Source organism: Ambystoma mexicanum, chromosome 5q (assembly GCF_040938575.1).
Source record: "Ambystoma mexicanum isolate Mex_15411 chromosome 5q, UKY_AmexF1_1, whole genome shotgun sequence".
Classification (NCBI taxonomy): Eukaryota; Metazoa; Chordata; class Amphibia; order Caudata; family Ambystomatidae; genus Ambystoma; species Ambystoma mexicanum.
The window spans coordinates 476492581-476507162 of record NC_090933.1 but is presented as its reverse complement, the minus strand read 5'-3'; positions in this window follow the sequence as shown (position 1 = coordinate 476507162).

The window sequence follows — 14582 nt, the reverse complement described above, 5'->3', positions numbered from 1 at the left end:
CATGAACTGAGGCACTGATAGTCAAATTACAGTGGGGTTAATATCAAACATGAACCGAGGCACTGATAGTCAAATAACACTGGGGCTAATATCAAACATGAACTGAGGCACTGATAGTCAAATTACAGTGGGGCTATTATCAAACATGAACTGAAGCACTGATAATCAAATTACAGTGGGGCTAATATCAAACATGAACTAAGGCACTGATAGTCATATTACAGTGGAGCTAATATTCAAACATGAACTGAGGCACTGACAAACAAATTACAGTTGGGCTAATATTCAAACATGAACTGAGGCACTGATAGTCAAATTACAGTGGAGCTAATATCAAACATGAACTCAGGCACTGATAGTCATATTATAGTGGGGATAATATTCAAATATGAACAGAGGAAATGATATTCAAATTACAGTTGGGCTAATATCAAACATGAACTGAGGCACTGGTAGTCATATACAGTGGGGCTACTATTCAAACATGAACTGAGGCACTGATAGTCAAATTACAGTGGGGTTAATATTCAAGCATGAACTGAGGCACTGATAGTCAAATTGCAGTGGGGCTAATATCAAACATGAACCGAGGTTCTGATAGTCAAATTACTGTGGGGCTAATATCAAACATGAACTAAGGCACTGATAGTCATATTACAGTGGGGCTAATATTCAAACAGGAACTGAGGCACTGAAAAACAAATTACATTGGGGCTAATATTCAAACATGAACTGAGGCACTGATAGTCATTTTACAGTGGGGATAATATTCAAACGTGAACTGAGGCACTGATAGTCAAATTACAGTGGGGCTAACATTCAAGCATGAACTGAGGCACTGATAGTCAAATTACACTGGAGCTAATATCAAGCATGAACTGAGGCACTGATAATCAAATTACAGTGGGGCTAATATCTAACATGAACTAAGGCACTGATAGTCATATTACAGTGGGGCTAATATTCAAACATGAACTGAGGCACTGATAGTCATATTACAGTGGGAATAATATTCAAACATGAACTGAGGCACTGCCAAACAAATTACATTGGGGCTAATATTCAAACATGAACTGAGGCACTGACAGTCATATTACAGTGGGGATAATATTCAAACATGAACTGAGGCACTGATAGTCAAATTAAAGTGGGGCTAGTATCAAACATGAACTGATGCACTGGTAGTTAAATTACAGTGGGGCTAATATCAAACATGAACTGAGGCACTGATAATCAAATTACAGTGGGGCTAATGCCAAACATGAACTGAGGTACTGATAGTCATATTACAGTGGGGCTAATATTCAAACATGAGCTGAGGCACTGACAGTCATATTATAGTGGGGCTAATATTCAAACACAAACTGAGGCACCGATAGTCATATTACAGTAGGAATAATATTCAAACTTGAACTGAGGCACTGATAGTCAAATTACAGTGAGGCTAATATTCAAGCATGAACTGAGGCACTGATAGTCAAATTACAGTGGGGCTAGTATCAAAAATGAACTAAGGCACTGATAATCAAATTACAGTGGGGCTAATATCAAACATGAACTGAGGCACTGATAGTCATATTACAGTGGGGCTAATATTCAAACATGAGCTGAGGCACTGACAGTCATATTATAGTGGAAATACTATTCAAACATGAACTGAGGCACTGATAGTCAAATTAGAGTGGGGCTAATATCAAACATGAACTAAGGCACTGATAGTCAAATTACAGTGGGGCTAGTATCCAACATGAACTGAGGCACTGATAGTCATATTACAGTGGGGCTAATATTCAAACATGAACTGAGGCACTGACAAACAAATTCCAGGGGGCTGATATTCAAACATGAACTGAGGCACTGATAGTCATATTACAGTGGGGATAATATTCAAACATGAACTGATGCACTGATAGTGAACTTACAGTGGGGCTAACATTCAAGCATGAACTGAGGCACTGATAGCCAAATTACAGTGGGACTAATATCAAAAATAAACTGATGCACTGATAGTTAAATTACAGTGGGGTTAATATCAAACATAAACTGAGGCACTGATAGTCAGATTACACTGGAGCTAATATCAAACATGAACTGAGGCACTGATAATCAAATTACAGTGGGGCTAATATCTAACATGAACTAAGGCACTGATAGTCATATTACAGTGGGGCTAATATTTAAACATGAACTGAGGCACTGATAGTCATATTACAGTGGGAATAATATTCAAACATGAACTGAGGCACTGCCAAACAAATTACTTTGGGGCTAATATTCAAACATGAACTAAGGCACTGACAGTCATATTACAGTGGGGATAATATTCAAACATGAACTCAGGCACTGATAGTCAAATTACAGTGGGGCTAATATCAAACATGAACTGAGGCACTGATAGTCAAATTAGAGTGGGGCTAATATAAAACATGAACTAAGGCACTGATAGTCAAATTACAGTGGGGCTAGTATCAGACATGAACTGAGGCACTGACAGTCATATTACAGTGGGGCTAACATTCAAGCATGAACTGAGGCACTGATAGTCAAATTACAGTGGGACTAATATCAAAAATAAACTGATGCACTGATAGTTAAATTACAGTGGGGTTAATATCAAACATGAACTGAGGCACTGATAGTCAGATTACACTGGAGCTAATATCAAACATGAACTGAGGCACTGATAATCAAATTACAGTGGGGCTAATATCTAACATGAACTGAGGCACTGATAGTCATATTACAGTGGGAATAATATTCAAACATGAACTGAGGCACTGCCAAACAAATTACATTGGGGCTAATATTCAAACATGAACTGAGGCACTGACAGTCATATTACAGTGGGGATAATATTCAAACATGAACTCAGGCACTGATAGTCAAATTACAGTGGGGCTAATATCAAACATGAACTGAGTTACTGATAGTCATATTACAGTGGGGATAATATTCAAACATGAACTGAGGCACTGATAGTGAAATTACAGTGGGGCTAACATTCAAGCATGAACTGAGGCACTGATAGTCAAATTACAGTGGGGTTAATATCAAACATGAACTGAGGCACTGATAGTCAAATAACACTGGGGCTAATATCAAACATGAACTGAGGCACTGATAGTCAAATTACAGTGGGGCTATTATCAAACATGAACTGAAGCACTGATAATCAAATTACAGTGGGGCTAATATCAAACATGAACTGAGGCACTGATAGACAAATTACAGTGGAGCTAATATCAAACATGAACTGAGGCACTGCTAGTCATATTACAGTGGGGATAATATTCAAATATGAACAGAGGCACTGATTTTCAAATTACAGTGGGGCTAATATCAAACATGAACTGAGGCGCTGGTAGTCATATTACAGTGGGGATACTATTCAAACATGAACTGAGGCACTGATAGTCAAATTACAGTGAGGCTCATATTCAAGCATGAACTGAGGCACTGATAGTCAAATTACAGTGGGGCTAGTATCAAAAATGAACTAAGGCACTGATAATCAAATTACAGTGGGGCTAATATCAAACATGAACTGAGGCACTGATAGTCATATTACAGTGGGGCTAATATTCAAACATGAGCTGAGGCACTGACAGTCATATTATAGTGGGGATAATATTCAAATATGAACAGAGGCACTGATATTCAAATTACAGTGGGGCTAATATCAAACATGAACTGAGGCGCTGGTAGTCATATTACAGTGGGGATACTATTCAAACATGAACTGAGGCACTGATAGTCAAATTACAGTGAGGCTAAAATTCAAGCATGAACTGAGGCACTGATAGTCAAATTACAGTGGGGCTAGTATCAAAAATGAACTAAGGCACTGATAATCAAATTACAGTGGGGCTAATATCAAACATGAACTGATGCACTGACAGTTAAATTACAGTGGGGCTAATATCAAACATGAACTGAGGCACTGATAATCAAATTACAGTGGGGCTAATGTCAAACATGAACTGAGGCACTGATAGTCATATTACAGTAGGGCTAATATTCAAACATGAGCTGAGGCACTGACAGTCATATTATAGTGGGGCTAATATTCAAACACAAACTGAGGCGCCGATAGTCATATTACAGTAGGAATAATATTCAAACATGAACTGAGGCACTGATAGTCAAATGACAGTCAGGCTAATATTCAATCATGAACTGAGGCACTGATAGTCAAATTACAGTGGGGCTAGTATCAAAAATGAACTAAGACACTGATAATCAAATTACAATGGGGCTAATATCAAACATGAACTGAGGCACTGATAGTCATATTACAGTGGGGCTAATATTCAAACATGAACTCAGGCACTGATAGTCAAATTACAGTGGGGCTAATATCAAACATGAACTGAGTCACTGATAGTCAAATTAGAGTGGGGCTAATATCAAACATGAACTAAGGCACTGATAGTCAAATTACAGTGGGGCTAGTATCAGACATGAACTGAGGCACTGATAGTCATATTACAGTGGGGCTAATATTCAAACATGAACTGAGGCACTGACAAACACATTCCAGGGGGCTGATATTCAAACATGAACTGAGGCACTGATAGTCATATTACAGTGGGGATAATATTCAAACATGAACTGAGGCACTGATAGTGAAATAACAGTGGGGCTAACATTCAAGCATGAACTGAGGCACTGATAGTCAAATTACAGTGGGGCTAATATCAAACATGAACTAAGGCCCTGATATTCATATTACAGTGGAGCTAATATTCAAACATGAACTGAGGCACTGACAAACAAATTACAGTTGGGCTAATATTCAAACATGAACTGAGGCACTGATAGTCAAATTACAGTGGAGCTAATATCAAACATGAACTGAGGCACTGATAGTCATATTATAGTGGGGATAATATTCAAATATGAACAGAGGCACTGATATTCAAATTACAGTGGGGCTAATATCAAACATGAACTGAAGCACTGATAATCAAATTACAGTGGGGCTAATATCAAACATGAACTAAGGCCCTGATAGTCATATTACAGTGGAGCTAATATTCAAACATGAACTGAGGCACTGACAAACAAATTACAGTTGGGCTAATATTCAAACATGAACTGAGGCACTGATAGTCAAATTACAGTGGAGCTAATATCAAACATGAACTGAGGCACTGATAGTCATATTATAGTGGGGATAATATTCAAATATGAACAGAGGCACTGATATTCAAATTACAGTGGGGCTAATATCAAACATGAACTGAGGCACTGATAGTCAAATTACAGTGGGGTTAATATTCAAGCATGAACTGAGGCACTGATAGTCAAATTGCAGTGGGGCTAATATCAAACATGAACTAAGGCACTGATAGACATATTACAGTGGGGCTAATATTCAAACATGAACTGAGACACTGATAGTCATATTACAGTCGGAATAATATTCAAACATGAACTGAGGCACTGCCAAACAAATTACATTGGGGCTAATATTCAAACATGAACTGAGGCACTGACAGTCATATTACAGTGGGGATAATATTCAAACATGAACTGAGGCACTGATAGTCAAATTAAAGTGGGGCTAGTATCAAACTTCAACTGATGCACTGACAGTTAAATTACAGTGGGGCTAATATCAAACATGAACTGAGGCACTGATAATCAAATTACAGTGGGGCTAATGTCAAACATGAACTGAGGCACTGATAGTCATATTACAGTGGGGCTAATATTCAAACATGAGCTGAGGAACTGACAGTCATATTATAGTGGGGCTAATATTCAAACACAAACTGAGGCACCGATAGTCATATTACAGTAGGAATAATATTCAAACTTGAACTGAGGCACTGATAGTCAATTTACAGTGAGGCTAATATTCAAGCATGAACTGAGGCACTGATAGTCAAATTACAGTGGGGCTAGTATCAAAAATGAACTAAGGCACTGATAATCAAATTACAGTGGGGCTAATATCAAACATGAACTGAGGCACTGATAGTCATATTACAGTGGGGCTAATATTCAAACATGAGCTGAGGCACTGACAGTCATATTATAGTGGGAATACTATTCAAACATGAACTGAGGCACTGATAGTCAAATTACAGTGGGGCTAATATCAAACATGAACTGAGGCACTGGTAGTTAAATTACAGTGGGGCTAATATCAAACATGAACTGAGGCACTGATAATCAAATTACAGTGGGGCTAATGCCAAACATGAACTGAGGTACTGATAGTCATATTACAGTGGGGCTAATATTCAAACATGAGCTGAGGCACTGACAGTCATATTATAGTGGGGCTAATATTCAAACACAAACTGAGGCACCGATAGTCATATTACAGTAGGAATAATATTCAAACTTGAACTGAGGCACTGATAGTCAAATTACAGTGAGGCTAATATTCAAGCATGAACTGAGGCACTGATAGTCAAATTACAGTGGGGCTAGTATCAAAAATGAACTAAGGCACTGATAATCAAATTACAGTGGGGCTAATATCAAACATGAACTGAGGCACTGATAGTCATATTACAGTGGGGCTAATATTCAAACATGAACTGAGGCACTGACAAACAAATTCCAGGGGGCTGATATTCAAACATGAACTGAGGCACTGATAGTCATATTACAGTGGGGATAATATTCAAACATGAACTGATGCACTGATAGTGAACTTACAGTGGGGCTAACATTCAAGCATGAACTGAGGCACTGATAGCCAAATTACAGTGGGACTAATATCAAAAATAAACTGATGCACTGATAGTTAAATTACAGTGGGGGTAATATCAAACATAAACTGAGGCACTGATAGTCAGATTACACTGGAGCTAATATCAAACATGAACTGAGGCACTGATAATCAAATTACAGTGGGGCTAATATCTAACATGAACTAAGGCACTGATAGTCATATTACAGTGGGGCTAATATTTAAACATGAACTGAGGCACTGATAGTCATATTACAGTGGGAATAATATTCAAACATGAACTGAGGCACTGCCAAACAAATTACTTTGGGGCTAATATTCAAACATGAACTAAGGCACTGACAGTCATATTACAGTGGGGATAATATTCAAACATGAACTCAGGCACTGATAGTCAAATTACAGTGGGGCTAATATCAAACATGAACTGAGGCACTGATAGTCAAATTAGAGTGGGGCTAATATAAAACATGAACTAAGGCACTGATAGTCAAATTACAGTGGGGCTAGTATCAGACATGAACTGAGGCACTGACAGTCATATTACAGTGGGGCTAACATTCAAGCATGAACTGAGGCACTGATAGTCAAATTACAGTGGGACTAATATCAAAAATAAACTGATGCACTGATAGTTAAATTACAGTGGGGTTAATATCAAACATGAACTGAGGCACTGATAGTCAGATTACACTGGAGCTAATATCAAACATGAACTGAGGCACTGATAATCAAATTACAGTGGGGCTAATATCTAACATGAACTAAGGCACTGGTAGTCATATTACAGTGGGGCTAATATTTAAACATGAACTGAGGCACTGATAGTCATATTACAGTGGGAATAATATTCAAACATGAACTGAGGCACTGCCAAACAAATTACATTGGGGCTAATATTCAAACATGAACTGAGGCACTGACAGTCATATTACAGTGGGGATAATATTCAAACATGAACTCAGGCACTGATAGTCAAATTACAGTGGGGCTAATATCAAACATGAACTGAGTTACTGATAGTCATATTACAGTGGGGATAATATTCAAACATGAACTGAGGCACTGATAGTGAAATTACAGTGGGGCTAACATTCAAGCATGAACTGAGGCACTGATAGTCAAATTACAGTGGGGTTAATATCAAACATGAACTGAGGCACTGATAGTCAAATAACACTGGGGCTAATATCAAACATGAACTGAGGCACTGATAGTCAAATTACAGTGGGGCTATTATCAAACATGAACTGAAGCACTGATAATCAAATTACAGTGGGGCTAATATCAAACATGAACTGAGGCACTGATAGACAAATTACAGTGGAGCTAATATCAAACATGAACTGAGGCACTGCTAGTCATATTACAGTGGGGATAATATTCAAATATGAACAGAGGCACTGATATTCAAATTACAGTGGGGCTAATATCAAACATGAACTGAGGCGCTGGTAGTCATATTACAGTGGGGATACTATTCAAACATGAACTGAGGCACTGATAGTCAAATTACAGTGAGGCTCATATTCAAGCATGAACTGAGGCACTGATAGTCAAATTACAGTGGGGCTAGTATCAAAAATGAACTAAGGCACTGATAATCAAATTACAGTGGGGCTAATATCAAACATGAACTGAGGCACTGATAGTCATATTACAGTGGGGCTAATATTCAAACATGAGCTGAGGCACTGACAGTCATATTATAGTGGGGATAATATTCAAATATGAACAGAGGCACTGATATTCAAATTACAGTGGGGCTAATATCAAACATGAACTGAGGCGCTGGTAGTCATATTACAGTGGGGATACTATTCAAACATGAACTGAGGCACTGATAGTCAAATTACAGTGAGGCTAAAATTCAAGCATGAACTGAGGCACTGATAGTCAAATTACAGTGGGGCTAGTATCAAAAATGAACTAAGGCACTGATAATCAAATTACAGTGGGGCTAATATCAAACATGAACTGATGCACTGACAGTTAAATTACAGTGGGGCTAATATCAAACATGAACTGAGGCACTGATAATCAAATTACAGTGGGGCTAATGTCAAACATGAACTGAGGCACTGATAGTCATATTACAGTAGGGCTAATATTCAAACATGAGCTGAGGCACTGACAGTCATATTATAGTGGGGCTAATATTCAAACACAAACTGAGGCGCCAATAGTCATATTACAGTAGGAATAATATTCAAACATGAACTGAGGCACTGATAGTCAAATTACAGTCAGGCTAATATTCAATCATGAACTGAGGCACTGATAGTCAAATTACAGTGGGGCTAGTATCAAAAATGAACTAAGACACTGATAATCAAATTACAATGGGGCTAATATCAAACATGAACTGAGGCACTGATAGTCATATTACAGTGGGGCTAATATTCAAACATGAACTCAGGCACTGATAGTCAAATTACAGTGGGGCTAATATCAAACATGAACTGAGTCACTGATAGTCAAATTAGAGTGGGGCTAATATCAAACATGAACTAAGGCACTGATAGTCAAATTACAGTGGGGCTAGTATCAGACATGAACTGAGGCACTGATAGTCATATTACAGTGGGGCTAATATTCAAACATGAACTGAGGCACTGACAAACACATTCCAGGGGGCTGATATTCAAACATGAACTGAGGCACTGATAGTCATATTACAGTGGGGATAATATTCAAACATGAACTGAGGCACTGATAGTGAAATAACAGTGGGGCTAACATTCAAGCATGAACTGAGGCACTGATAGTCAAATTACAGTGGGGCTATTATCAAACATGAACTGAAGCACTGATAATCAAATTACAGTGGGGCTAATATCAAACATGAACTAAGGCCCTGATAGTCATATTACAGTGGAGCTAATATTCAAACATGAACTGAGGCACTGACAAACAAATTACAGTTGGGCTAATATTCAAACATGAACTGAGGCACTGATAGTCAAATTACAGTGGAGCTAATATCAAACATGAACTGAGGCACTGATAGTCATATTATAGTGGGGATAATATTCAAATATGAACAGAGGCACTGATATTCACATTACAGTGGGGCTAATATCAAACATGAACTGAGGCACTGATAGTCAAATTACAGTGGGGTTAATATTCAAGCATGAACTGAGGCACTGATAGTCAAATTGCAGTGGGGCTAATATCAAACATGAACTAAGGCACTGATAGACATATTACAGTGGGGCTAATATTCAAACATGAACTGAGACACTGATAGTCATATTACAGTCGGAATAATATTCAAACATGAACTGAGGCACTGCCAAACAAATTACATTGGGGCTAATATTCAAACATGAACTGAGGCACTGACAGTCATATTACAGTGGGGATAATATTCAAACATGAACTGAGGCACTGATAGTCAAATTAAAGTGGGGCTAGTATCAAACTTCAACTGATGCACTGACAGTTAAATTACAGTGGGGCTAATATCAAACATGAACTGAGGCACTGATAATCAAATTACAGTGGGGCTAATGTCAAACATGAACTGAGGCACTGATAGTCATATTACAGTGGGGCTAATATTCAAACATGAGCTGAGGAACTGACAGTCATATTATAGTGGGGCTAATATTCAAACACAAACTGAGGCACCGATAGTCATATTACAGTAGGAATAATATTCAAACTTGAACTGAGGCACTGATAGTCAATTTACAGTGAGGCTAATATTCAAGCATGAACTGAGGCACTGATAGTCAAATTACAGTGGGGCTAGTATCAAAAATGAACTAAGGCACTGATAATCAAATTACAGTGGGGCTAATATCAAACATGAACTGAGGCACTGATAGTCATATTACAGTGGGGCTAATATTCAAACATGAGCTGAGGCACTGACAGTCATATTATAGTGGGAATACTATTCAAACATGAACTGAGGCACTGATAGTCAAATTACAGTGGGGCTAATATCAAACATGAACTGAGGCACTGATAGTCATATTACAGTGGGGATAATATTCAAACATGAAATGAGGCACTGATAGTCAAATTACGTTGGGGCTAATATCAAACATGAACTGAGGCACTGATAGTCAAATTAGAGTGGGGCTAATATCAAACATGAACTAAGGCACTGATAGTCAAATTACAGTGGGGCTAGTATCAAACATGAACTGAGGCACTGATAGTCATATTACAGTGGGGATAATATTCAAACATGAACTGAGGCACTAATAGTGAACTTACAGTGGGGCTAACATTCAAGCATGAACTGAGGCACTGATAGTCAAATTACAGTGGGGTTAATATCAAACATGAACTGAGGCACTGATAGTCAAATAACACTGGGGCTAATATCAAACATGAACTGAGGCACTGATAGTCAAATTACAGTGGGGCTATTATCAAACATGAACTGAAGCACTGATAATCAAATTACAGTGGGGCTAATATCAAACATGAACTGAGGCACTGATAGTCAAATTACAGTGGAGCTAATATCAAACATGAACTGAGGCACTGATAGTCATATTACAGTGGGGATAATATTCAAATATGAACAGAGGCACTGATATTCAAATTACAGTGGGGCTAATATCAAACATGAACTGAGGCGCTGGTAGTCATATTACAGTGGGGATACTATTCAAACATGAACTGAGGCACTGATAGTCAAATTACAGTGAGGCTAATATTCAAGCATGAACTGAGGCACTGATAGTCAAATTACAGTGGGGCTAGTATCAAAAATGAACTAAGGCACTGATAATCAAATTACAGTGGGGCTAATATCAAACATGAACTGAGGCACTGATAGTCATATTACAGTGGGGCTAATATTCAAACATGAGCTGAGGCACTGACAGTCATATTATAGTGGGGATAATATTCAAATATGAACAGAGGCACTGATATTTAAATTACAGTGGGGCTAATATCAAACATGAACTGAGGCGCTGGTAGTCATATTACAGTGGGGAGACTATTCAAACATGAACTGAGGCACTGATAGTCAAATTACAGTGAGGCTAAAATTCAAGCATGAACTGAGGCACTGATAGTCAAATTACAGTGGGGCTAGTATCAAAAATGAACTAAGGCACTGATAATCAAATTACAGTGGGGCTAATATCAAACATGAACTGATGCACTGACAGTTAAATTACAGTGGGGCTAATATCAAACATGAACTGAGGCACTGATAATCAAATTACAGTGGGGCTAATGTCAAACATGAACTGAGGCACTGATAGTCATATTACAGTAGGGCTAATATTCAAACATGAGCTGAGGCACTGACAGTCATATTATAGTGGGGCTAATATTCAAACACAAACTGAGGCGCCGATAGTCATATTACAGTAGGAATAATATTCAAACATGAACTGAGGCACTGATAGTCAAATTACAGTCAGGCTAATATTCAATCATGAACTGAGGCACTGATAGTCAAATTACAGTGGGGCTAGTATCAAAAATGAACTAAGACACTGATAATCAAATTACAGTGGGGCTAATATCAAACATGAACTGAGGCACTGATAGTCATATTACAGTGGGGCTAATATTCAAACATGAACTCAGGCACTGATAGTCAAATTACAGTGGGGCTAATATCAAACATGAACTGAGGCACTGATAGTCAAATTAGAGTGGGGCTAATATCAAACATGAACTAAGGCACTGACAAACAAATTCCAGGGGGCTGATATTCAAACATGAACTGAGGCACTGATAGTCATATTACAGTGGGGATAATATTCAAACATGAACTGAGGCACTGATAGTGAAATAACAGTGGGGCTAACATTCAAGCATGAACTGAGGCACTGATAGTCAAATTACAGTATGGTTAATATCAAACATGAACTGAGGCACTGATAGTCAAATAACACTGGGGCTAATATCAAACATGAACTGAGGCACTGATAGTCAAATTACAGTGGGGCTATTATCAAACATGAACTGAAGCACTGATAATCAAATTACAGTGGGGCTAATATCAAACATGAACTAAGGCCCTGATAGTCATATTACAGTGGAGCTAATATTCAAACATGAACTGAGGCACTGACAAACAAATTACAGTTGGGCTAATATTCAAACATGAACTGAGGCACTGATAGTCAAATTACAGTGGAGCTTATATCAAACATGAACTGAGGCACTGATAGTCATATTATAGTGGGGATCATATTCAAATATGAACAGAGGCAATGATATTCAAATTACAGTGGGGCTAATATCAAACATGAACTGAGGCGCTGGTAGTCATATTACAGTGGGGATACTATTCAAACATGAACTGAGGCACTGATAGACAAATTACAGTGGGGTTAATATTCAAGCATGAACTGAGGCACTGATAGTCAAATTGCAGTGGGGCTAATATCAAACATGAACTAAGGCACTGATAGTCATATTACAGTGGGGCTAATATTCAAACATGAACTGAGACACTGATAGTCATATTACAGTCGGAATAATATTCAAACATGAACTGAGGCACTGCCAAACAAATTACATTGGGGCTAATATTCAAACATGAACTGAGGCACTGACAGTCATATTACAGTGGGGATAATATTCAAACATGAACTGAGGCACTGATAGTCAAATTAAAGTGGGGCTAGTATCAAACTTGAACTGATGCACTGACAGTTAAATTACAGTGGGGCTAATATCAAACATGAACTGAGGCACTGATAATCAAATTACAGTGGGGCTAATGTCAAACATGAACTGAGGCACTGATAGTCATATTACAGTGGGGCTAATATTCAAACATGAGCTGAGGAACTGACAGTCATATTATAGTGGGGCTAATATTCAAACACAAACTGAGGCACCGATAGTCATATTACAGTAGGAATAATATTCAAACTTGAACTGAGGCACTGATAGTCAATTTACAGTGAGGCTAATATTCAAGCATGAACTGAGGCACTGATAGTCAAATTACAGTGGGGCTAGTATCAAAAATGAACTAAGGCACTGATAATCAAATTACAGTGGGGCTAATATCAAACATGAACTGAGGCACCGATAGTCATATTACAGTGGGGCTAATATTCAAACATGAGCTGAGGCACTGACAGTCATATTATAGTGGGAATACTATTCAAACATGAACTGAGGCACTGATAGTGAAATTACAGTGGGGCTAACATTCAAGCATGAACTGAGGCACTGATAGTCAAATTACAATGGGGTTAATATCAAACATGAACTGAGGCACTGATAGTCAAATAACACTGGGGCTAATATCAAACATGAACTGAATCACTGATAATCAAATTACAGTGGGGCTAATATCAAACATGAACTAAGGCACTGATAGTCATATTACAGTGGAGCTAATATTCAAACATGAACTGAGGCACTGACAAACAAATTACAGTTGGGCTAATATTCAAACATGAACTGAGGCACTGATATTCAAATTACAGTGGGGCTAATATCAAACATGAACTGAGGCGCTGGTAGTCATATTACAGTGGGGATACTATTCAAACATGAACTGAGGCACTGATAGTCAAAATACAGTGGGGTTAATATTCAAGCATGAACTGAGGCACTGATAGTCAAATTGCAGTGGGGCTAATATCAAACATGAACCGAGGTTCTGATAGTCAAATTACTGTGGGGCTAATATCAAACATGAACTGAGGCACTGATAGTCATTTTACAGTGGGGCTAATATTCAAACAGGAACTGAGGCACTGCCAAACAAATTACATTAGGGCTAATATTCAAACATGAACTGTGGCACTGATAGTCATTTTACAGTGGGGCTAATATTCAAACATGAACTGAGGCACTGATAGTCATTTTACAGTGGGGATAATATTCAAACATGAACCGAGGCACTGATAGTCAAATTACA